This window comes from Hibiscus syriacus, unplaced genomic scaffold (genome assembly GCF_006381635.1).
Source record: "Hibiscus syriacus cultivar Baekdansim isolate YM2019G1 unplaced genomic scaffold, ASM638163v2 tig00111841_pilon, whole genome shotgun sequence".
In the NCBI taxonomy this organism is placed as follows: domain Eukaryota; kingdom Viridiplantae; phylum Streptophyta; class Magnoliopsida; order Malvales; family Malvaceae; genus Hibiscus; species Hibiscus syriacus.
The window spans coordinates 2,939,720-2,965,001 of NW_024063196.1; positions in this window are offsets into that span (position 1 = coordinate 2,939,720).

A 25,282-nucleotide genomic window follows, 5' to 3' on the forward strand; every position below is an offset into this window, starting at 1 on the left:
GCATTCAGACATAGCGTATGATTTTAGGAGATTATGCAGATATTTAAGCAATTTTAGTATAGATCGTTGGATAGCAGCCAAATTTATTCATATAATATATTTAAGAACAAAAATGTTACATGCTCATATATCGAAGGTCTAGTAAGTAAGAGATCAGCACGTTTATGGACTTCGACTTATTGGAATATGAATTCAAAATTTTGTCACTCTGAATTTTTCTCGTTTATTATAAAATTTTAATGCTCGTTTATTATAAAATTTTAAGGATATTTATTTTAAAGTTATTTTCTACATAAATAAAATTTGTTTTGGTTTATCCACTTTGATTTTGGTAAATTTTGATCTCACCAATGTTTAAAAGGACCAATTGGAAATAGACATATGTGGTTCACATTGGATGTAATTTCTATCCTAATCTCCATGATTGATCTACGTTATTTGACTGTGTTTGTATATATGACCATTAAATGATCTAATCAGATAAATATGACAAAGGTCGCTTTGATCCTATATAGATGTAGTTTATGGATAAGATTGTTATAGAATATCTATTTTATGATAACAAATTTTGAGCTCATAAGATTATATATTTATCAGGAAACATATATTACCCAAGTGGGAGATTCTTGGATTAAAATCCATAATAATAGGCACATATTTATAATGTATATTTTTATCATAAAATATGACGTAAATTAAGTGACCAATTATGTTATAAAGTCATAAGGTATTAGAAGTATCAAGGAAATAAAAGTGTAGATACTATTAAAATTGTATTTATAATTTGATGAGGGGTAGAGTTATAAATATATGCAATAAATGATTCTTAAATTAACTATATAAAGGGGATTATGATCCCCAAGAAATATATAATCTTGTATTTACTCTTATCCTCGTCAAAGAGTTTATACTTAAGGGAACTCTGTCTTCTTGGAAAATCACAACCAAAGAAACACTACAAGAAAAACCCCCTTCAATGACGCGCATTGCACGTCATCTATGGGTGCAGATGACACTCAAATCCGCGTCGTTGAAGCCAATGACATAAATATCAGATGATGTGCAATTGTGTGTCATAAATATATGATGCGCATTTATGACATGCATTTATGACGTGCATTTATGGCGCACATTTATGACGCGCATTACGCGTCATTGAAGCCCCCGTCATAAATGAAGATGACACACATTTGTGTGTCATAAGTTTATGGCACGCATTTATAACTTACATTGCGTGTCATTGAAGCACACGTCATTAAAACTATGACAAATTCGTGTGTCGTGATTGTATGTCGTAAATTATATATATATATATATTATAGATTGACAAATAATCAAACTAAATTACATTTAATGTCTCATAATACTAAATATATATATCATATTATATATAAGCAATCCATTTGTATACAATATATTAACATTAAGTTATCAAAAATATTGTAATCATTTGTCGATTCAAAATATCACGGCATAATAAAGTTTGCCACATAAGATACCCATTCTTTGTGAATATCATCAATGCTATCATTCGTGTATTTTTCCTTCCCATCGCCAACCTAAGTAAAAAATATGAAATAAGTATATAATTTATACTTATTTAAAGATAAGTATTTAACTATCAAAGAGTACTAAATGACCAATTTTACATATGCATTCTTTGAAGCATATGTAAAAATAAATTTTACACATTTAATTAGTAAAACTTCCCATATAAATTATATACATTATCACGGCACAAATTCACAGTTTTTAGTCTTGCTAACAAGTACTTGATTAATTTGTTTAGAATAGCATCCTACTTCAAGTCCATATGATAGTTGTATGACTAATGTGTATGTATGATATGACAGATGTGTATCAGAAAAGTTTGCTTACATTCTTATTGACCAACACTTCAAGTCCGTTCTTGACTATATCTTTCATGAACTTACAAACATAATATCCACACTCGGTACCTCCCGACTGACGAGGACACTATAAACATAATATCCAAATTAAGTTACTAAAATATATTGATAATCAAATGAAAAAACAAACTCGGGATTATATGGCACTAGGACAATGTCATTGTCCATTCTTAGAGACAATCGATTTGCAACGCTTCGAATATTTGAATAATAACATATTTAAAATCATATTTGAATAACCCTTTCTTTTTTGTGCTAAAATCATATTTAAATAACATCAATCCAATATTTGAATAATAACATGAAGATATACACACACGATTTTCTCCATTTTCTTTCCAGGAAAGACATGCTTCCAATATCAGACTCGGTTTTCTACATGTAGAATGAAAAGAAAATTTAAGTATGAAAAACTCTTTTTACTCACATTTGTCAATTCAAAGTAGGGCCTCAATGCCTTCTCCATGCCTTTCTCATATGAACAAAAGCTAACTGTAAGTTTCTAAAGCTACAACCATAAAGGTAACCATGCCAAACCTCCAGGAAACCATTTAATAACCATAAAAATACAGCTCAATTTCACACAGTACTTTTGATCATGTATTCTAGAAACATACATACTGAGATTTCCATAAAAGAAAATACACATCAGAATATATACTAAAGACAACATAAGATATAAGTCAAATTTGAATAAGGTATAGCTTACCTCCTAATTTCAGCAAGGCTACCCGTGAGTTCATAGAAAAGAGAATAATAAAAGTACAACCTCGCAGCTAGGACATCGAGGATCCTCTTATTCAGATTCTTCAGCCGAGAAATGCTTGCAGAGGAGCATGCCTTTGCCTGAAATGAGATAACATTATGTACAAAGAAACAGGAAACATCCTGATGAAGTCATTTGCTAATGTACCTCATTGTATTTTTATTGATCAATTAGAAATATCAGGACAAGAAAGTAGCAGTAGCTTTATATCTCTGGCAGGGAATGCTTAGTAGGAGGCTGAGCAGCTGAGGTTGCAGTATCAACTTCCATCTCATGCTCATCTTCCTGAAACAAATTCAACAATTGGATTATTAAAAGAACAATCAACGCAAGACTAAATACGTTAAGATCATTTTACTGTCTTTGTACACAAAAATATTTCTAAGGTGAACATGAACTCTATTTTAAACGAATAAGAATATGATTTTTCATTTTGTAAGGCATATATCATTTTGTATCTACAAGTAATGAGTCACAAAAATGAACAACAAGCTGAGTTAATAATATTTCTAAGATAGTTGACCGCAACCAAATTTAAAGACTTCAATTACTTGTTAATGACAACATCAAAATTTTGGACTAGTATTGCTACAGCATTGAAGGCTATTCCAAAGATATACAACCATAAATTATGCACATTTATATTCCTTGATGGGCGCTTCTTAATTATAGCCTGCCAGCAGAAGTAAATAATCAACATGGATTTCTATGACAATCAAGAATTTTGCTAGTTGAACTCAGTAGAAGCTCTGTATATTTTAAACTGAATCAAGACTTTAATTAGTCGAGATCTATAGATCGGCAAGTTCAACAAGAATCAGATCAGGCAACACTAGCAGAACACCTTAACAATAAATAATCATCCAAAAAAAGGTTGGAGCTTCAATAGAAGAAATGGAACAAGTATCTACAAAAAAATACCTCTGTGTACATCCTTGCAAATCCACTCAAAAGTGCCATCACCTGCAAAGCAAATAAAAGTTTTGATTTTAAAGCAACAAATCAATTTGACTTTTCATCTTAATCGAACTAAAAGAAAGATATTTTGGCAACTTACAATGGCTGTTATCCAGCCTAGAAGAGGTGTTTGAAGTACTTGATCAGAATTACAAAACATAATCCAAACTTACTAACGTATAGTCAAATGATAAACCTTATAAAAAAAATCTCAAATTGAGAAACAACATGTACCCATCCTCATGAGATTGAGAATTGAGACATCAATTTCCATTTTAAATCTACTCATAACCAAACAAAGCATACAAGTTCAAATTGTTCAATCATTATCTGGCAATTTTGGGCATTCATCAAGATGCAATTGACAGATCTATCACATTAACCATCACACAACAGCACTAAGACAATCTCCAAAGTCAATCATTATTTGGAAATAAAAAAAAAATAAGCAGTACATGACAAATAAAGGCTAAACAATACACTCTAATATTTATCTTTTTTTCACAATTAAAATATTATATTCCTCAGCATGCAGAAACTTTGTGAAATTGCTAGAGTGGGTATCAAACTTCTATAATGTGATGGTACATGTCTTGAAGCATCATAAGATATACAGAAAATAAGTTTAAAAATATTAATAATCCTCTAATATCAATAGACATGAGAACTTCTGGCACGGTGACATTAAATTTCACCTAAAGATAGCAAGTATAATATTTATGCCTATGCGGTTTAGGCAAAAACAACACCAACTAGAAAAGGTGACAGTGGATTCACAGAAAGTCAAGATAGATTACCTTATGTCTCGATTCCGTTTGAGATTTGGACTCAAAGTTTTATCATGCATATCATTTCCATAATCATAACTTGACAACATAGATGACAAATAAAGTTGCAAAATGTGACTACCAAGAATTTTAGCAAACATAAAGGCAAGAGTAATTCACTCGAAGAAGACAACCAGGAAAGGGAAGTTTCACCACCAAAAACCGAGCATGATTCATGTATTACCTCAAAAGTAATGAACCCACAAAGGGCCCTGAATTCTATTATGGCCAAAGCCATCTCAGGTTTATGATTAGCATCCTTATAGATATTTGGCTTCAACTTATGCAATTCTTTGGCCAATTCTTTATCCGGATATGCCTGTATTGAAAGGGGTTTTTCCACTGAAAGTACCTATATTAAAGCATATGAAACACGGAATCAGGTTGGGATTTTACTTGCAAAAGATAAATACCAGAAGAAGAAAATGCTCATATTGTAGTTAAAGTTATGTTGGTTGCCATTTTTAACTGTCAAGCTTAATTCTTTGCCATTAACATCTCCAAGATCCATTCTAGTTCCCTAATGTCTATCTTGATCGCTTTGATCTAAACTTAAATTGAGATGAAAACAACCCAAAAAGTAAAATTTTACACTTCTAAATACCAAAAGAAGTATAGGGGGAAATAATAATGGACATCACAAAAATGGTAAAAATGGAAATTTTAGATGAATGGTGAGAATTCAATTTCCATGAATACTGAAGCTAAAGTTCTGGACATTACCATTAAAATGAAAAAGAAAATTCATTAACCCAATTCCAAACACATGCACTCAAAAATCAAAATTCAATTTCCCAGTAATCAAAGGAAATGAGAGGAAAAAGAAAAGAAATCCCCAAAAATAAAGTAGAGAAATACGTGTAAAAGAAAAGAGCAAACCTTGAACAGAAAATAAAGATCAGGCCCCCATTTTCTCAAAACCTTGTGACCAAGTACATTCAGATTCTTCAAAATCCAATCTTTTAAACCCAAATTCCTATCTTCTCCATTGTCATCAGCCATAAAACTTGGCCCTGAGTCATGGGTTCCCATCCAAAACTCACATATGGCCTATCAGGCTTAATCTCAAACCCATAATTCAAAGCCAAAAGCCTCGCCACATGTGCCTCCGTCCCACATCTTCCCTAAACATAGTTTTGAACCCAAGCTGTTAGTTGCTTCACCATCTCGACATTAGCCTTCGCCATTGCTGAACAGAACCCCAGAAACGAAATAAAGGAAACTGATTTTGAAGAAAAATGAGATGAGAAGAGAAGAGAAGGGAAAGGGCTACGAGAGAATGGTAATGCGGAAGGGAGGGGTCATTTTTTGCTTGTATTTGAAGAGTTTGAAAGGGTACGTATAGAGAGGGAAACAGAATGGAAAAAGAGACCGAAAAGAAGTGAAGATGAAAATTATGGGGGGGGGGGGAATTAAAAGACGACCTTTTGAGATGACACACAATAAAAAGTGTACTCCGTGGTTTGCTAAATTTTTTGGATTATTACTATTAAATATGACACACATTATTTTAAGTCATAAATCGTTAAGATTTTAAGAAACATGACATTTTTATGACACATATGTTTTGCAAGTCATAAATTAGCGTGTGTCATCGTTCGTGTGTCATTAAAGGTATATTTTCTTGTAGTGAAAGATTCAAGTATTTCAACCTATCAATTAATTTAGGTACACTTCTACATCTAGTATTTATTTTATTCTTGATGATTTGACATGATTAGATCCTGGTTAATTTTATATTTATTATGATTTAGTTCTAACATAGTCTTGTGTACGTTCCTAATACATGTGTAAATCAAGTCTCACCTAAGAGTATCATCTTCTTCCATCATATTGAATTATCCAGATTTATACTGATGTCCTTGTGTGAATTTGTCACCACATTTAAAACGCAAATTGTTTTTCCTCATATACTCAATGAGATTGTTTATGTTTTGGGTTGCAAGATTGGGTTTTTTGGTTCACTAGAATAGTAACAGTCTGGAAATAATGTTTGAATTTGGGTTGGGTAGGTTTCAAAAATTTATTCTTTGCCTCATACTCTCATATTCAATTAAAAGTTCGTATAACTTAGCTTGTCTCTTCACTTTGTGTTTTAGTTCCTCCTTTAACGCACCGATAAAGATAGAAACAAAAAATCCTCTCATAAGGTAGAATTTTGTAACAACACATAGGGTTATCAATAAGTCTCCTCAATTTACTAAATTCCTAGATAATGTTAAGAAATGTTCTGTCAATAAATTGATGACAAAGGTCAGTTTCAAATTCGTGCTAATGAACATGATGTTTATGTATGATATAGTCGTTAAACCATTTGTCAATTTTCTCCGTTAAATACATCGAGGCTACTTTCACCCTTTGCACATTAGAAACTCCAAAGATATAAAAGAAATTTTTGATTATTGAATCCATCCCTAGGATTTATTCCCTTAAATATTGATAGCTCTACCTGAGGCCTAGGTAACATTGACCCCAAGCTATTAAAAGATCATCCTTGTCATTTTCTTTCCTCAACATATCCCCTTAAATTATTTTAATTTTACTATCCTCGCCCATTTGATTTTCTAACTTAAGACTGCCGATTTATTTAAAAAGCATATGGTTTAGACTTGAGAATAGAAGGTTCATTGATAGCTCCCTAAAAAGGCTACTTTTAAGGCGTTTTTCACTTAAGTTACTGTTGTTTAAAAGCTCATTTTAGTCATTTTAGGATCATGTAGTTGCATATAGTTGCATTAGTGGTGGTGGTGTTATTTTATCTTGTGAAGGTGTTGTATGAGGGAAAGGTGTGGTTGTTTATGTTGTGAAGGAAATAGCAACAAAAAGGTTGCACTAAGAAGGAATGTCGTGACATCACACGTTACTGAAGCAGATTGAAACGCCTTGGCATTTCTGGCGCATAAAAGGATAAAAATATATTTTTATAAAAGGACAACCGACAAGGCACGTGTATGATGGTTATAACTACTTACTGGGGACCACTTCCACCGGGAATGATAAGACTCATGCCCAAGGAGTGATTCTAGGGGTATGATGGGTAATTGAAATGTTAAAACCCATTATTACCCTTAGATATTATATTTTTTATATACATTGCATATGAGAGAGAAACGAGAAGGAAGAATTGACCATATTCAACTAAATTCTCTTTACTTTCTTATTTATATCCTTTATTCCATTCTTGAGTGGTGTTCCTCCATTAACGAGCTCATGGTTGTTGAGGAGAGCTACGACTGTGTGCGTCGAAGGCTTCTTCTCCATTCCCTTTTTTTTGTTATTTCCCATTTGATTTTGGGTTGTTGGAATGGATGAGTTTCATGTTTTGTTTCATGGATGATTCGAACCACAACATGAACTAACCTTATTTGGTGGGGTTGATTTTATGGATGTTTGATATTATTTTAATGGTAGATTTACATTTATCTTTTGCATTTACTTGTTTTTCTTATGAATATTCATCGTATAAGTTTGTAGGAGGCGTAAGAGTGTCCATTACTTAGATAAAGGATAGGTGTTTGCGAGAAACTTAGTCATTAATACTTGTAGTATTCGAGAGAAACACAAGTAAGATCTGTATAAGCAATGGGGTGTAGTATTTTCTTAAGCTTAGAGCCGATATAGTAATACTATATCCTAATCCCTTATTTATTGAGAGAGACTAAGATAGGATTTAAACACTAAGAGGTGTAGTTTTTATCAATAGCATAGGTTGCCATAGTTGAGATTAGAGGAGATGCGTGGCATTATATTCTATTAGGTTCCTTTGACTAGAGATAGTGGGAGAACTTTTAGTAAACCCTGTCGAGGAAGTGAAGTTTAGATAAATCAAATCTACTTGAGAGATAAGTTTTAGCATCCTTAAATTAATCCCTATCATTCATTCCCATGGAAGCTTGTTGTGAGAGGATAATCAAACTATCATTTATTTGTTATTTTTACCGTTTTTCATTGTCTTGACATTTCTATCATTTTCAACATTATAATCTGCACTTGACATTACATTTCCATTTACTACCCCATCAAACTATCTATCCACATCCATCCACACACACTTTTTATTTTCGTGACATTCTCCATTGGTATATATCATCACTAACTATACTTAGATAGAGTAGTGTTTTGCTTTGGTTAAACTTTGTAATTTCCACCAATCCATGTGGAGACAATACTCACTCATCACTTTATTACTTTTGCAATTGTGTATACTTGCACATTATTTGCGTATAATTTATAGTACTCATAACACGCAACAAGTTTTTGACACCGTTGCCGGGGATTGACAACGTGAAGTTAATTAGTTTTTCCAGAGCATTTGATTTTTGTTTCTTTATTCTTGTATAGTTTACTTTATATTTAGTTTTTAGGATTATTTGGTGTATGTCTAAAAGTCATTCTGATGAGCCATTAGAACCAATATAACCTGAGATTGAAAGACTCTTTAGACAAAGGAGACGTGTTCAACGTGCTCGAGAAAATATGTATCAAATTGAAAATCAGGGCATTGGTCAAGATGACATAATTCAAAATATCGAGGCATTACAAAATGTTGGATTTGCTGATAGGCCTCGTGTTATTTATGATCATTTAAAACTGATTCTAGATGATTTAAATCTTGGAATTGTGGCACCCAAAATTCAAGCTCCACATTTTGAGCTTAAATCAGTCATGTTTAATATGTTGAATTCCATAGGACAATTTTGGGGCATGCCAACTGAAGATGCCAGACAACATATTCGTAATTTTTTGGAGGCTTTTTATTCTTTTTGCCAAGAAGGAGTGCACGAGGATGTGCTGAAATTAAAGTTGTTTCTATATTCTTTACGTGACCAAGAAAGGGTTTAGTTGAGTGGTGTTCCATCCGGTATGATGGAATCATGAGCCGATCTTTGTAAGAGTTTCTTATTGCAGTATAACCCATCGAACGTGAACACTCATCTAAGGAATGACATAGCATCCTTTCACCAAGGCGACGATGAATCTATGTATGTGTGTTGGGATCGTTACAACAGTTTGCTTCGAAAGTGTTTAAATCATGATTTTCACGATTGGACTCAAGTAGTTATGTTTTATGATGGAGTTAATACACCCACAAGGATAATGTTAGATGTCTCGAAAAATGAGACATTGTTGGATAAATCACCTACTGAGGCGTTTGCTATTTTAGATAGAATTGCAAATAATGACTATCAATTTCATTCCTCAAGGCTTGGCAATGGGAGGAAAGTACCTGGAACATTTGAGTTAGATACCAAGGACTCGGTGTCCGCTCAACTCTCAGCTATCACTAATATGCTGAAAATTTTACAACACTCTACTGATATAAAGGAATTGAAAGTAGCCAACTTGGCATGTATGTTATGCCAAGGCAATCATCACGAAAGTAAATTCCCAACTAACTATGAGTCTATCAACTTTATAGGTAATTTTAATCGAGGCAATAATAATCCTTATTCTAACACTTATAATGCAGGATGACATCAGTATCCCAATTTTTCATGGGGGAATCAAGGAGCCCAAAATGCTAGTCAATCCATTCGGCAGTAAAATCACAATGAATCTTAAGGCTACCAAAATTCTATTACATGTCATAATACCAACAAAGGAGCTTCATCTTCAGCGATCATTAGTTCATTGGAAGCTACAATTCAAGATTTCATATCTACCATGAACATAATGTTGCACGACCATTCTACTTCATTAAATAATCAAGGAGTTTTACTTCATAGTCAATGTGCCTTACTTCAAATCCATAGCTCATCTTTGAGATTTTTGAAAGGTCAAGTTGGTTAGATTATTGTGGCATTGCAAGAGGGCCAGCAAGGATGTTTTCCAAGTGAAACTGAAGTCACTAAAACAAATGGAAAATAGCATTGTAACATGTTAACTCTTAGGAGTGGAACACAAATTAACCAATAAGTTAAGGTTGGTGGACACAACATGATGATTTTATCCTCACTACTTAATAGATTAAAGCTAAATTACATGATGATATCACTTCTGAGAATGACAAGGAGGAGGTTCTACAAGTAAGACTGCCAAGGCACAAAATTTTGATGCCAAGGCAAAAGCAATTCCTACTCCTACAGTTAAGGAAGCTAACCCCCACCACCTTCCCGTAAAGATTGAAGAAGCATAATGATGAACTCCAGTTCAAGAACTTTGTGGACATTCTTGATCAGCTCCATATTAATGTACCTCTCTTGGAAGCTATTGAACAGATGCCAATGTATGCCAAATTTCTTAAGAAAATTTGTACCAAGAAGAGGAAAGTAGAGACGTATGAGACAGTTGCCCCGACAACATAATTTTGTTGTTCATTGAGTAAGTTGCCACCAAAGCAAAATGATCTGGGCAGCTTCATTATTCCCTATTCTATAGGAGCTAATTTTGTTGGAAAAACACTATACGATCTTGGTTCAAGTGTGAACTTAATGTCGAAATCTATATTCTTGAAGATTGTCATAGGAGATGCAAGACCCACATCGATTATTTTACAACTTGTCGACTAATCCCATGTTAAACCTGAAGGGAGAGTCGAGGATGTCATAGTAAGGGTGGATAAATTTGTGTTTTCAGTCGACTTCCTTATTCTTGATTGGGAAGTTGATGCCAAGGCACCTATCATTCTGGATAGACCTTTCCTAGCTACTAGTCGTATTTTGATAGATTATGAAAAATGTGAACTCACCATAAGAGTGGCTAATCAGTTGTGATTGTCAATGTTTTCGTACTCCCAAGTATGATGATGAATTGAAGAATACTAAGGTATTTATAAACTGAACTCAATAATTGAAGAAGGAATTAAATATTTTTTCCTGACCAATTGTATTCAGCTAACAGACAAGGAATATTTAATGGATTATGAAAGTTTAGATGATTACGACAACTTCCCAATTTTGGAGGAGTAATCTAGCTTACTACTAGGTAGATCGGGTATTAATTTTGAACATTTGAATTTTGATAAATTTATTCCTCATAAGCCATCATTATTGCATGCACCTACCCTAGAACTTAAACCCTTTTCCAGGGTATCTTAAATATGCTTACATGGGTAGCAAAAAAACTTTACCATTGATTATTTCCTCTAACCTTACTGTTAACCAAGAGCAAAGTTTGTCAAGTGTTTTGATGTAGCATAAGAAAACACTTGGTTGGACTATGGCTGACTTGAAAGGAATTAGTCCCACAATTTGCATGCATAAGATTCTGCTAGAGGAATACCACGACAACTCGATATAACCACTAAAAAGACTCAATTATGTTATGAAGAAAGTGGTAATGAAAGAAATTATAAAATGGCTTGATGCTGGAGTGATTTACCCTATATCGAATAGCTCATGGGTGAGTCATGTCCAATGTCTACTGAAGAAAGAATGAACAACTACGGTTACAAATGAGGATAATGAGCTACTGGATGGGGGATATGCATGGATTATCGTAAGCTCAATAAAGCTAAAAAGAATGAAAATTTTCCTCTACCTTCCATTAACCAAATATTAGATCAATTGGCAGGCAAAGCATTTTATTACTTTTTAGATGGGTACTCAGGGTACAATCAAATTGTCTTTGCACTAGAGGACCAGAAGAAGACTACATTTACTTGTCCCTGTGGCACTATTGCCTTTAGAGGATGCCTTTTGGATTCTGTAATGCACTGGCAACATTTCAGCGTTGCATGCAAGCTATATTTTCTGACATAGTTGAGGATTTCCTTGAGATATCCATGGAAGACTTCTCTGTTTCTGGAGATGTCTTCGAGCGATACCTCGACAATTTGAAAAGTTATCAAAAGATACGTGGAATTTGATTCGGTTTTGAATTGGGAAAAATGTCACTTCATGGTGACTGAAGGCATTGTGTTAGGCCACAAAATATCTCACAAGGGCATTAAGGTAGATAAAACGAAAATTGAAGTAATTGAAAAATTGCCACCACCAACTTCGATCAAGGGTATAAGAAGTTTCCTTAGACACGCAACATTTTATAGAAGATTTATAAAGGACTTCTCCAAGATTTCTAAGCCCTTATGCACATTACTTCAACAAAACCAACCCTTTTTTTGATGAGTTATACCTCGTGCATTCACTGAGCTAAAACAATGATTGATCTCATCACCTATTGTCATCCCTCCCGATTGGACATCACCATTTGAGCTGATGTGTGATGCAAGAGATTATGCGGTATGAGTTGTTTGGGATAACGCCGAGGTAAACTTTTCATGTTATATATTACTTAGTCGTATCTTGAATGAAGCACAATTAAATTACACCACCATTGAGAAAGAATTACTTGACGTAGTATTTGTTTTTGATAAATTTAGACCATACCTAATAGGAACTAAAGTTATTGTTCACACTAATCACTCAACTATAAAATACTTAGTGAATAAAATTGATGCAAAACCTATACTTATTAGGTGGATCTTACTTTTCCAAGAATTCGACTTAGAGGTTGTAGATAGAAAAGATACTGAGAACCAAATTAATGATCATTTATCTAGGCTAGAGAACAATTCTGAATGCCATGACACTGTAGACATTCAAGAGGAATTTCCTGATGAGAAAATTTTATATGCCACAACAATCCCATGGTACGCTGACCTTGTTAATTTTCTTGTGAGTGGAATATTGCCTTTTGATTTGAACAACCAGGTAAATAGAAATTCAAGCACGATGCAATGTATTATTTTTAGGATGAGCCATATTTGTTTAAGCATTGTGTGATCAGCTCATTAGACGATGTGTACCTGAAGAGGAACATCGTGACATTCTATACCATTGTCATTCGGCCCCAAGCGGAGGCCATTTTGGAGGAGTAATGACTGCTGCCAAGGTCCTACAAATAGGCTTTTACTGGTCAACTCATTTTAGAGAGGCTCAGACATTTTACAAATCTTGTGATCGATGTCAACGCACTGGCAACATATATTGGTGTCACGAAATGCCATTACAAGGTATTTTGGAAATAGAGTTATTTGATGTTTGGGGCATCGATTTCATGGGTCCATTCCCATATTCTATAGGAGATCTATACATCTTGCTTGTGGATTATGTATCTAAAGTGGGTTGAAACAATAGCAACATCAAGGAATGACTCTAAAATCGTACTCAAGTTTTTGTACAAGCATATTTTCACTCGGTCTGGAGTACCTCGAGCCATCATTAGTGATAAAGAAACTCACTTTGATAACAAGTTGATTTCCAAGGAACTAAGGAGATATGGAGTTCTTCATATGATTTCCACGACTTATCATCCGCAGAAAAATAGTCAAACTGAGATATTCAATCGCGAGATCAAGTAGATTTTAGAAAAAATGGTGAATCAAAGGCGGAAGGATTGTCACTAAAGTTATATAGCACTCTGGTCGTATAGAACAGAGTTCAAAACTCCTTTGGGCATGTCACCATTCAAGCTGGTGTATGGGAAGGCCTGTCATCTCCCAGTCGAACTCGAACATAAGGCGTATTGGTATTAAGCGATTGAATTTTGATGCTCAGTTAGCTGGGGAGCAAAGATTACTGGAACTTAATAAAATGGAAGAGTTTAGGACACGAGCATATGAAAATGAACGGATATAAAAGGAAAAAATCAAGAAGTGGAACAACCAAAAACTGATGCCATAATATTTTCATGTTGGCCAACAAGTATTGCTTTACAATTCTATACTTAAACTTTTCTTGGGAAGCTTAAATCTCGATGGTCAATACCATTTTAAGTGAATTATGTTTATCCCCATTGAGCTGTTGACATCAAGAACATAGATGATGGGACGATCTTCAAAGTCAATGGCCAGTGTTTGAAAGCTTACAATGGATTTCCACCTATGCGCAAAAAGGCAGTGATGTACCTGCACGATGCTGGAGTGTGCCCAACTGAAAACCAAATTTCAATGCCACGGTAGTAAATTCCGTTAATTGTGCATAAATAATAAATTTATTCTTTCCTTTATTTTATTTTGATTCTTATTTTGTTTTATATATAATTCTTGTTTGTTTTGTAGGGGACCCGTAATACTGCAGTCGTGCATGGAGCGGTTATCAAGGGAGGAAAAGACAAAGCAATTAAAAATGGGAAGATTTTCTTTTTGATTTATTCCTTTCTTTTATTTTATTTCCTTATTTTTACTTTTCTCTCTTCATTGTCTTGTTACATCACATTTAATTTTACAATTACTTTTTCTTTTTCCCACCTACCCATCCACTCATTTCTTTTCAACCGTCCACTCACTCCATCTTTCTCACTATTTTCTTTAATTTGTACTTATCTAATTTGTACTTACATGCATCAGAAATGTACACTCAACTAACCCACATTGTCAAATACCTTGGGTGAGATCTAGGATACGCATGTATCAAGAATGTGTATCTCATTAGTCTACTCCTTTTGGGTATATGATGAGTCGAGGTCACTTCATCATTAGAGTAACTTACACCTAGCATTCAAGTGTCACATAATTACCGTTAATATATTTAGATATTTCTCACAAATAAGACTATTGTTGTACACAAATAACTCGAATGTCCTTTTCGTTTCTAAAGTATAAGAAAAACATAATTCTTATGAAGTCTTACCCCATAATGTTTTATGTTTAATCACATCTTTTAATCAAGTTTACATTATCAATCTTGTTATCAATATATTATAGTGTTTATAGACTCATCACTTGAGCCTCTCGTTAAAGCAAGGTTTATTAACCTTTTTTGTATATATATTTATCCCTAGATTTAATTTTAGACTTACGATATCAATACTTTCAATGAGTGTCAATATTAAAATAGATTCAAAATTTGTATCTACCCTTACTATTGATATCCTACACAAGTATTGATACTACTCTTCAAGGTTATCGATACTTTTGATGGATACCAATACTAAAATAGCTATCAAAATTTAAATAAATTCATCCAATATCGATGCCCACTAAGAATATCAATGTTACCATATGATTATCAATACTACCCTACAATATTGATACCAAAATAAGTTACAAAGCTTAAAAATTAATCCTCATATCGATACTACTACATTAGCATTGATATTAGAGTAAAAATATTAATACCCTATAAACATGGTATCAATATTACGTTACCAAAATTTGAGATTTTAACCTTCACATGAACAACATAGATACCGATTCATTTAGTATTAATAAACAATATTGATTTAAGCCGTAAGCTTTGTTGCCCACCGTTTTCTTAAGAAAAAGAATCTTCAAATCCTCCATAAATTTCCATATCACTCTTAAATTCGTACATCTTTTTAATTCAGTGAGGACGTCAAAGTAGACAAGTCTTCCATAAGTTTCCTTTTGATTTCTAATACTTTCCTTCTTGTTATTTTAATATGTAAAATCTACCCATTTTTAGGTTTCGTTTAAGGGTAATAAAATTTAGGGTAAAGTATAGTAATGGTCACTAAACTTTTCTGACACTTGCATTTAGGTCCCCTAACTTTTAAAACTTACAATACAGTCATCTAATATTTAGTTCATTTGTAATATGGTCCTGACGTAACTAGCCGTTTGACTACACTACACTGTCGTTAGAAGAAGATGATGTGGTAGTCCTCCAACATTTAGTTTGTTTGCAATATGTCATTAAACTTTTCAGGCGCTTGCATTTAGGTCCCCTAACTTTTAAAACTTGCAACATAGTCCTCAATTTCATTCTAAACACCAAATTTATTTTTTATCTTGATTTTCCTTTTTCGCTTCTCTCTTCTCATTTTCGTCATAACTTTTCAATCGGGGATGCAGGGGAAATTATATCTAACTTTGAATTCTGTAGAGGTGTTGACTTGAATAAGGGTCCATTGAGAGAAGACCCGACCAAGGGACTATCAGGACCATCAATGATTCAAGGTTTAATGTTAGATACATGTCATCTCAAGTGAAGCATAGATGTTCGATGAAATGCTTGTGAGAAAAAATAGGGTTAGAAATGCAGAGTTGACAAATACTACTAAGATGAACTAAGAATCATTGTTGAAAGTCACCAACAAAGCAGGAATTATTTTGTATAAATGGCATATAATAATTTTTCATTTAATCCTTGTGGTTAAAGATTTTCCAACAGATGATCAAATATAATGAAATCCCAAACAGTGTCTTCATCTCTTTGTCTCTTTCGCTCACATGCACTCTCGTTTGGTTTTTGTTCTTCAGGTTTCCACCATGCAAATTGTAAACCCAAGCAATGCTCTGTCTTTCAACGTTTTATCTACAAATAAAAAATGAAGGAGGAATTGCTGAAACGTAACACCAACGTTTATTTCTTAGCCTCTCCCCTTACTTGCAATAAGGTATTTATTTTCTCTTTTGGGCTCTCAAGAAGTAAACTTTTCCTCTTTCTCACTTTCCCATTTTTAGCTCGCATTGTGTGTTTTTTGTTAAAATTTTAATGTTTCTGTAATTATATGGCAAGGATCTAGATATTCAGTATTAGTTTTAAACCAAAACCATCTAAGTTTATTTCTTTCTTCTTAATCAAAACTTTTAGTACTCCTTATTAAAGATATTTAGTCCATCATAATAGAAGTGAAAGAGTGTCCTATGCTAATTTTTTTATCTTCTTGTTTGGTTTTCTTTAAATCAAGGAATTGATTGTGAGTATCGACATAGTGAAATCGTCAGGCTCAATCCAAGAAACTACTGGTACTAGTTTGCTAGGAATTGTATTGATCCGACCTGCGGTTTTTGGCATCCTGTGAGCTCGTATTCTTTTTAATAAGTTCATGTTAATTATAAGACTGATATATCGTAAATGAACTGGATTGTTTTTACATGTTTTGGAAATTTTACAGTTGAATATGTATTAAATTATAGCTTTAGAAGACAATTCTACATGCATGCAACTCAAAATGTATCATGACAGAGTAATATATTTGGAGCATCTACTTGATATGATGCCCGGTCATTGCATATTTTCACCTTCATTTCTGGCATATATATGTTTGTTGCAGTGTCCTCTATGTTTTATAATGTCTTTTATTGCTGACATGCCATGAATTTATAAGAATTATGGGGTCCTATGATTTTAGTTTAGTTGTCTAATTTAGATTCTCATCATGTTTGGCTATTGAGGAACATTAAACATGGAGCATTAGAAGCAATTATATGTTAAAAGGGTAGGCCATTAATGCATTCGCAGCTGGTAATGTTGTATTTGACATCTAATGTTTATCTTAAACAACCCATTTGACGCCTTAGCTTTTGGAGTGACTATGAGCGAACCTTTTTCCCTTTATTTATTAAGTCCTCATTTTGAATGAGTTATTAATTGATATTCTTTGTTTATTTTAGTTATTGCTTGGATGTATGTTGTAGTCATATGAACAAAAACTCTTTACTATTTTCGCAACCGTTGGATGTGCATGCTCAAGTTTCATCCAAACCTACTAGATTGTCATCCCAAAGTGCGATAGCTGCGAACAAGACAAATTGGACTTGTTACTTTCTAACAAATTCACTAATTTGTTCTTTCTTTTTCAAGGACAAAGAGATAACCTTTACACTCCCTATCTTTTTCACTTGGCTAAGATAGAACCAACCCATTTATAAAAAGGATAAAAATAAGTAAACAAATAAACCTCTCAAAGGTAGGTGTTTACAAAATTTAGCTCACTAATATTACAAGAGAAATGAAAATAAGATTGGAAAACTCTTCTCTTGTGTTTGATTGCTTGGATAGGTGTTCTAACCCTTCTTCAAGTGCCTTGAACTTGTATTTATGTGTTGGAATGGAGTTGTGGTCGTTTCTAGTCGTTGGGGTTTATTTACAGCCGTTGGGGATGTTTTTCTCTGCAAAAAGAAACTTCCCAGAACAGAGGGTATCGGTACTCCTATAGGAGTATCAGTACTACCTTTGTTAATTTTAAATTAAACTAGTCATTAACTAATAGTTAGGCCTAACGGTATCGATACTACTATATAAAGTAGTATTGGTACCTCTTTGGGCATCTGTACCATTTTTACATTATGGAATTTAAGCAATACTGGTAGTATCGATACTACCTAGTGAGAATCAATACTTACTTTACCTTTGGTGTAACACCCCCAAACCGTACCCGACCCAGATACAAGTCCGAGATGTCACATTATCTTTTTAAAACAATATAATTGTACAAAATAGTAGAAAATTTAAACTTATATTAAGAAATCCCATATTGTGTACATCTATTTGATACAAAAACTTACAAAAGTAATCAGAGCATATACAACTTAAAATTTTAATTAATGCCAACATTAACTTTTATAACAAAATAACCTACTATTAAAGTTGGTTCTGATCTGATATCTGCAGGAGTGATGCTATCCCAATGTCAATCCTTGCTTGCCTAACTTCTTGAATCATACGTGTGAAACATTCACATGCTAAGTCATGGACTTAGTGAGGCATAATATGTAATAATACTATAATGAGATAGAGTACAATGGATTCATATATTCATTCCATGCAACTTACATAACCATGCATTCCACACATAAGCCTATCACAGAAGCAATTATGAATTCATATTAATAATTTCATTAGCCCATGATACAATACTGAGAACTTAAGGTATGTGAGTGCATTGAGGCTATACAAAAATGTTGTCACCATAACTCGTATAGAATGCACCGAAGTACCAGTAGAAATACACGAAGTGCCCCTAGAAATGCACGAAGTGCCATATAAAATATCCCGAATGACCACATAAAAATTCCTTAAGAATCATATATATATTCTAAAGGACCAAATATGTGTCTCAAAGACCTGTATATATGTTCCCAAGGATTACATATATGTCCGAAAGACCACGAAGAACCCTCGACTCTTGGCATGCCAATTATACCTACAGCTCTCATCTACATAACATGGGCTTTTCACAATTCACACATTTTATATATCTCATAGACATATAAGTTCGTAGCTTTTATCATATAGTTCATGTAAACTTCTCATACATAATCACTTAGATCATTATCTTATAGTGCATATCATATGAGTTCATTTCATGCATCATATCATCTAATTGCAATCAAGACACGTCTACACCATACCATTTATGAATATGCTTCTACTTATGCAATCATGTATTACATATGTCGGAAATAGACTTGTCACAAGTCTAATTTCCATGTTACACTATATATATATTCTTCAAATGAGCACTCACCTTAGCCTCACTATTTCAAATAACACCTATATCTCTTTGTCTTTTCCTCGATCGATCTTACTCGTCAATTGTCCCATAACTTGTTTATGCTTGCTATCTACATAAATACAATTTCAAAGCAATTATCAGACTCCTGAACCTTATGACTCAATCTTAATAACTCAAACTATTTACTTAACATAGCTCACATTTCCTTATGAAGTAGTATCGTACCCAAGGAACAGTACTATTACTTCCCTTATAATGGCATCAATGCCGTACTCAAATATCGCTACCTAATTCCAATTTTGTAATCCCATTTCCAAACATGGTATCGATACCTGCCTTATGGTATCGGTACCCATGGTATCAATACTACCTCTTTCAGTATCGATACCTCATGAAGATGTGTGTCTAAATTGGTCTTATGGTATCGATACTGTTCATGTAGTATTAATACCTACACAATATTTTCACTTAATATGGCTTTGTAGTATCGGTACTGGTTCATCGAGTACCGATATTACCAACCCAGAACATACTCCCTACATCCGAAAATTACCAACATCTTACTTAATTCTTCTATTTTAAACTCCCTTCTTGCCACTAAACCCAACTATAAGGACTTTAATTATCGTTTATCATTCAAACACCTTATCACATTCAATATCTTATTCAAATTCTTGAAACTAAGAATTTTACTAAGTTGTCAACATAATCCAAACTCAATTATAACACTTATTACTTCTTTTTCAAACTTATGACAAGTCAAATCCAGCTTCCAAATTCATTTATTTCCTCTTATTCAATTTTTCACTTAAAAACCCCTTACCTTCAATCATCCATAACTTACCATACATACCTTGGATTTTAAACTATTTTAAACCTTCCCTAAGTTTTCCTAACCTTTCCAGAATCTAAAGCATATCTAATTTACAAGAATCATTCAACTAAAGGAGTTCTTACCTTACTTAGTAGCTCACAGAGAAGAAGAGGAGAAGGATGAAGAATAGAGAAATTTCTAAAGATGAATTCCATAAAATCTCTATCCACGTGTTATAAAAATCCCATAGATGAATTTTTAATTCATTTACTTGCTAAAAGACCTTTTTACCCTTCCAGCTTTCCTTCTTTTGATATTTATCCTACACAATAATTTTAATTAAGTCCTTGAATTCTTTGATTTATCTAATTTAGTCACTGGATTCTAGAATCTCACAATTTGGTCACTAACCCGATGTTTGGGATGTTACATTTGGTATTGGTACCATATGAACAGTATCGGTACTGTTCAATTGGTATTGATACTGCAAGAACAATATCCATACTATTTGTCCAAAAAAATGTTTTGTGCTCAATTCCAAGCTTTAAGGACTTTGAATTATTTTTTAAAACTTTGAAAAACTTTGAATAATTTCAATTCAAGTCCAAAAACATTTTGCCTTAAATTGTTATATCATAATATAGTTCAACAGTTACTTTTACTTCAACAGTTTATGCAATAAACGTGAAAGGTGCACTTTTCATGTTCAAAGTGCGGCAGCCGTTGGATGTGCATGCAACAAACCTCAAATTTATATTGAAGTAAACACTTTCAAATAGCAAATTCATGTTCAAAATTCCAAAACACTTCAATTACATTCTAAACCCCAAATTCCAAAATACTTTAATTACATTCTAAACCCTAAATTTAAGTATTTTAGAATTTAGGGTTTAAAATGTAATTGAATTATTTGGGAATTTGGGGTTTAGAATTAAATTGAGAAATGTGTTGCAAGTTTTAAAAGATGTGGACCTAAATCCAACACCTGAATGCAAACAGACTAAATGTTGGAGGACTGCCAACACATCTTCTTCTAACAGCAATGTAATGGCGTCAAACGGCCAGTTACGTCGGAACCATATTGCAAACGGACTGAATATTGGAGGATTGTATTATAAGTTTTAAAAGTTGGGGACCTAAATGCAAGCGTCATAAAAATTAAGTGACCATTAATTTTCTTTTAAAATCATTTTTAATGTTTTTGATTTGATCATCTATAGTTGTAACATCTTTCGTTTTAAAACCAATGGTGATCTTATGAGAAAAAGATCAAATCAAATTATAAAATTAGCCTTCTTAGACCTTGACTCTCTTGTAAGGGCCAGATTTATATTTAAATTATACTATATTAGTACCGCAAAATAAACGAATTTTGGATTAGGATATATGAACATGAGTATAATAACCGACCATTTACCTATAAAGTCAAACTAAAATCAACATGCATACTTAAGTTTCATACAACTAACATCTAATCCTGCATAAACCAACATGCATCAATCATTTAAATCATACATCCAAACAATCAAACTCCATCCAAAAGCTTATTTAGAGTCCATAGAATCAATGCTCTGCCAGTATAAGTTGCTTAACTTATGAGGAAAAACATAAAAAAGACAGTTTGAGAAGTTAACACAGTGCTTTAAAATTCGTACAAGATACTATAACCGTATAAGAATTATTATATTAGAAATAAATCTATCTTGATTGATATAATCATGAAATAGACATCGCCTAGCGAAGTTACCATAATATTTCAAAATTTGAATACTTGAAGACACTATGTTTGAGAAATTTGAGAGTCTAAAATTTATATACTAAATTTGATAAGTTTGAGAATACAAAATGGATTAAACCATCGTTACGGCGTATAAGAATCACTATCTTAAAGATAAATCTATCTCGATTAATATAAATGTGAAACAAACGTCGTTTCGCAAATTAACATAATATTTTTTTAATTTGTACACCCAAATATTGAAGTGGAAGACACTAAACACTCGTTTAGTGTGGCTTTCTAAAAGAACTTTTAGGTAAAAAGTCTGTTTCGATCGTAAAATCAATGTCAAACTGGTAAAAAAATATAATAAAAAATTTTTACGTTAGAAACGATGGTTTCAAACCAACCACAGAAGCTAGGATTCATAACTTTTTTTTAGTTTCAACTTTACGTTTAAAAGCAAATTATAATTTTACTCTTAGTAATACATGAGCTCCACTCAATTATGTATTTACATTTTATTTTAATAATTTATTACTTAATAATTTATTTTAATTACTAATAATTTTTGTAATATTCTTTTCTTCAAAACAAGTATTTAAATTATTATTTCATAATAATTTTTTGTCCACATGTTAAAAATATTGATCATATAATTTTAATAAAATATTTTGAATATAAAAATAATATTAATGAGTTCTCTTAAAATATTTTTATATTTTTATTATATTTTAAGTTGATAAATTTTATAATCATAGTATTAATAAGAGTAAATAAAATTTAAATACAATATTTTTAATTTATAAAAAACAGTTATAATAAATATTTTATCTTTTTAAACTTACTTTTTAACTATAATTTTAATGATTAGACAAAGGGAATGTCGGAACCATTTTTCGAGTGGGCCCGAAATTGGGCTTCGACTTGAATAGAATGGTTAGAGTCGCCACCGATCATTTATTAAAAAAACAAATAGGTTGATCAGATACCTTGATTTATTACCTGATCTGCATCTTACTAGTGATATATCGGATTCGGGAGTCGGTTACAGTCAAGGAAGGGTTAGCACCCTTGAACTGCCCTTTCGGTACTAATTAATTTCCAGTTGTCTTTAATTAAGAAAATTGAAAGTTTAAATTAAAAGGTAAAAACATGATCCAAATTATTTACCCTTGATGGATTCGAAAGTGTACCCTTACAAAGTCAAGAAACGTGTTAGAGAAAAAAAAAGATAATGCAAATAAAGAAAATAAAAAAATGAAATAAAGAAAATAAGATAGAGAAAAGAATGATAAAGGAAAAAAATAAAGTAAAGATAAGAAAGTAAATAAAATAAATAAAACAAAGATAAAACAAAAATAAATAAAAAAATAAATAAAATAAAGATAAAGAGAAAAAATATAAAGAAAATGAAAAAAAAATGAAGATAAAGAAATAAAATAACTATAAAGAAATAAAAAACTAAAGATAAAAAATAAAAATAAAATAAAGAGGAAAAATAAAAATAAAATAAAGGAAAATAATAGTAAAAATAAGATATACATATAAATAAAGCATTAAAAATGAAATAAATAAAAATAAAAAATAATAAAAATAATAATAATAGTGATAGGGCTAATCTAAAAAAAAGTAAAATTAATAGGTCAATTTAAAAAGGAATTTGGGATTAAAATTAATTTTGGGGTCAAAATAAAAGTTATAAAAACGAGGGGGACTGAAAATGTGATTCCCCTTTTTGCAATTAAAACACGCGGATCCCATGTAAGGTGGGTCGGGTCGGTGGGTCGGCCCATTGGGTTGGTATAAATACCAAAATTAAAACAACCCCCTCTCATTTTTCATTCTTTTAAAATTCAAACCCCCTTTGGTTTTTCCTCTCAAGTGTTCTTCACTTTTGAAAAACACGGCTGCGGGGTTCTTGGTGAACCCAGATTCCGACCACCGGTCAACGGCGGTGCAAAATAATTTTTATTTTCAAAAGCATTTTTTTCCTATTTTTAAAACTCTAAACTATTTTTGCAAAACGGCCTCGAGTTGGTCTAGATCTAAAAAAATCTTTCGATCTTCCTCTCTGATCCTTGGTCAAATCTCGTTTTTGGGGTTTTTTCGAGTTAAAACAAAGATAGTGAAGCATGCAAGCTGAAAATACCAGGAAAAATACCTCTTTTGTTTCGAAGATCGTAAGGTTTTTTGCTCCGATTTTTTTTTCCTTTCACGTTTATAAGTACATGTTTTTTGCTTGATTCTTGTATTTGCTTGTGCGATATTTGTGTATATTTTTCAGTGATTTTTCTTGTATTTCGTATATGTATTTATAGTGTTTAAAGGTCTTATATTTAGCTCGATTTTGGACTCCTACTATGACTCAAACACTTGCTTTTCGGTTGTTAAGAGTCCCACGAAACTGACTTGGTTATTTCTGGTGTTTCATGAGATCACAATGCCAAGAAAACTGACCGTGGGGGTGTTCTTTGAGAAAGAGTCTTCGGCGGAACCAATCAGAGAAGATGTGAAGCTATGATTTCTAAACCCTAGCTGGATCAGTTCGACTTGAGGCCGGTTCGGGTCCTGAACGGGTTGTGGGTCTATTTGGGTCTACTTTTGGGCAGCTGGGTTCTTAGGTTTTGGGGTTGTTTTGTTTGTATATGGGCTTGTGATTTTTTGTTGGACTTGTAACTTGTAAACACATAAAAATAATAAATATATGTTCAATATAATACATATAAACATTATAAATATGTAACGTGTAAAATCGGATGAAATGGAGTGTCTACAACTGTCCCTCTTTGCTCATTATCGTATAACAAAAATAGAGCAAAGATTTGAAAGTCACAAATTTTGTCCATATCGAATGTCCTCTATCGTAGAGTTTAAATCCGATATTAAGATTGATTTGTCAATTTGGATTGAATCACGAAATGACTCCCTCGTCGTGAGGTTGAGTTGAACTGGAAAATTCTGAGCACGATATCCTTCGTCGCGAAGTTGAAGACGAACTCAACTTTGGCAAGTATCCCCTGAATCGTCTTCTAGTTAAAGATACTTCATCGTGAAGCTGAAAACTTGTCCTGAAGACTTTGGTGTTACTGTGCCACAGATGACTCCTTCTTCGGGAAGTTGGGTCAATCTTTTGGGTATGATATC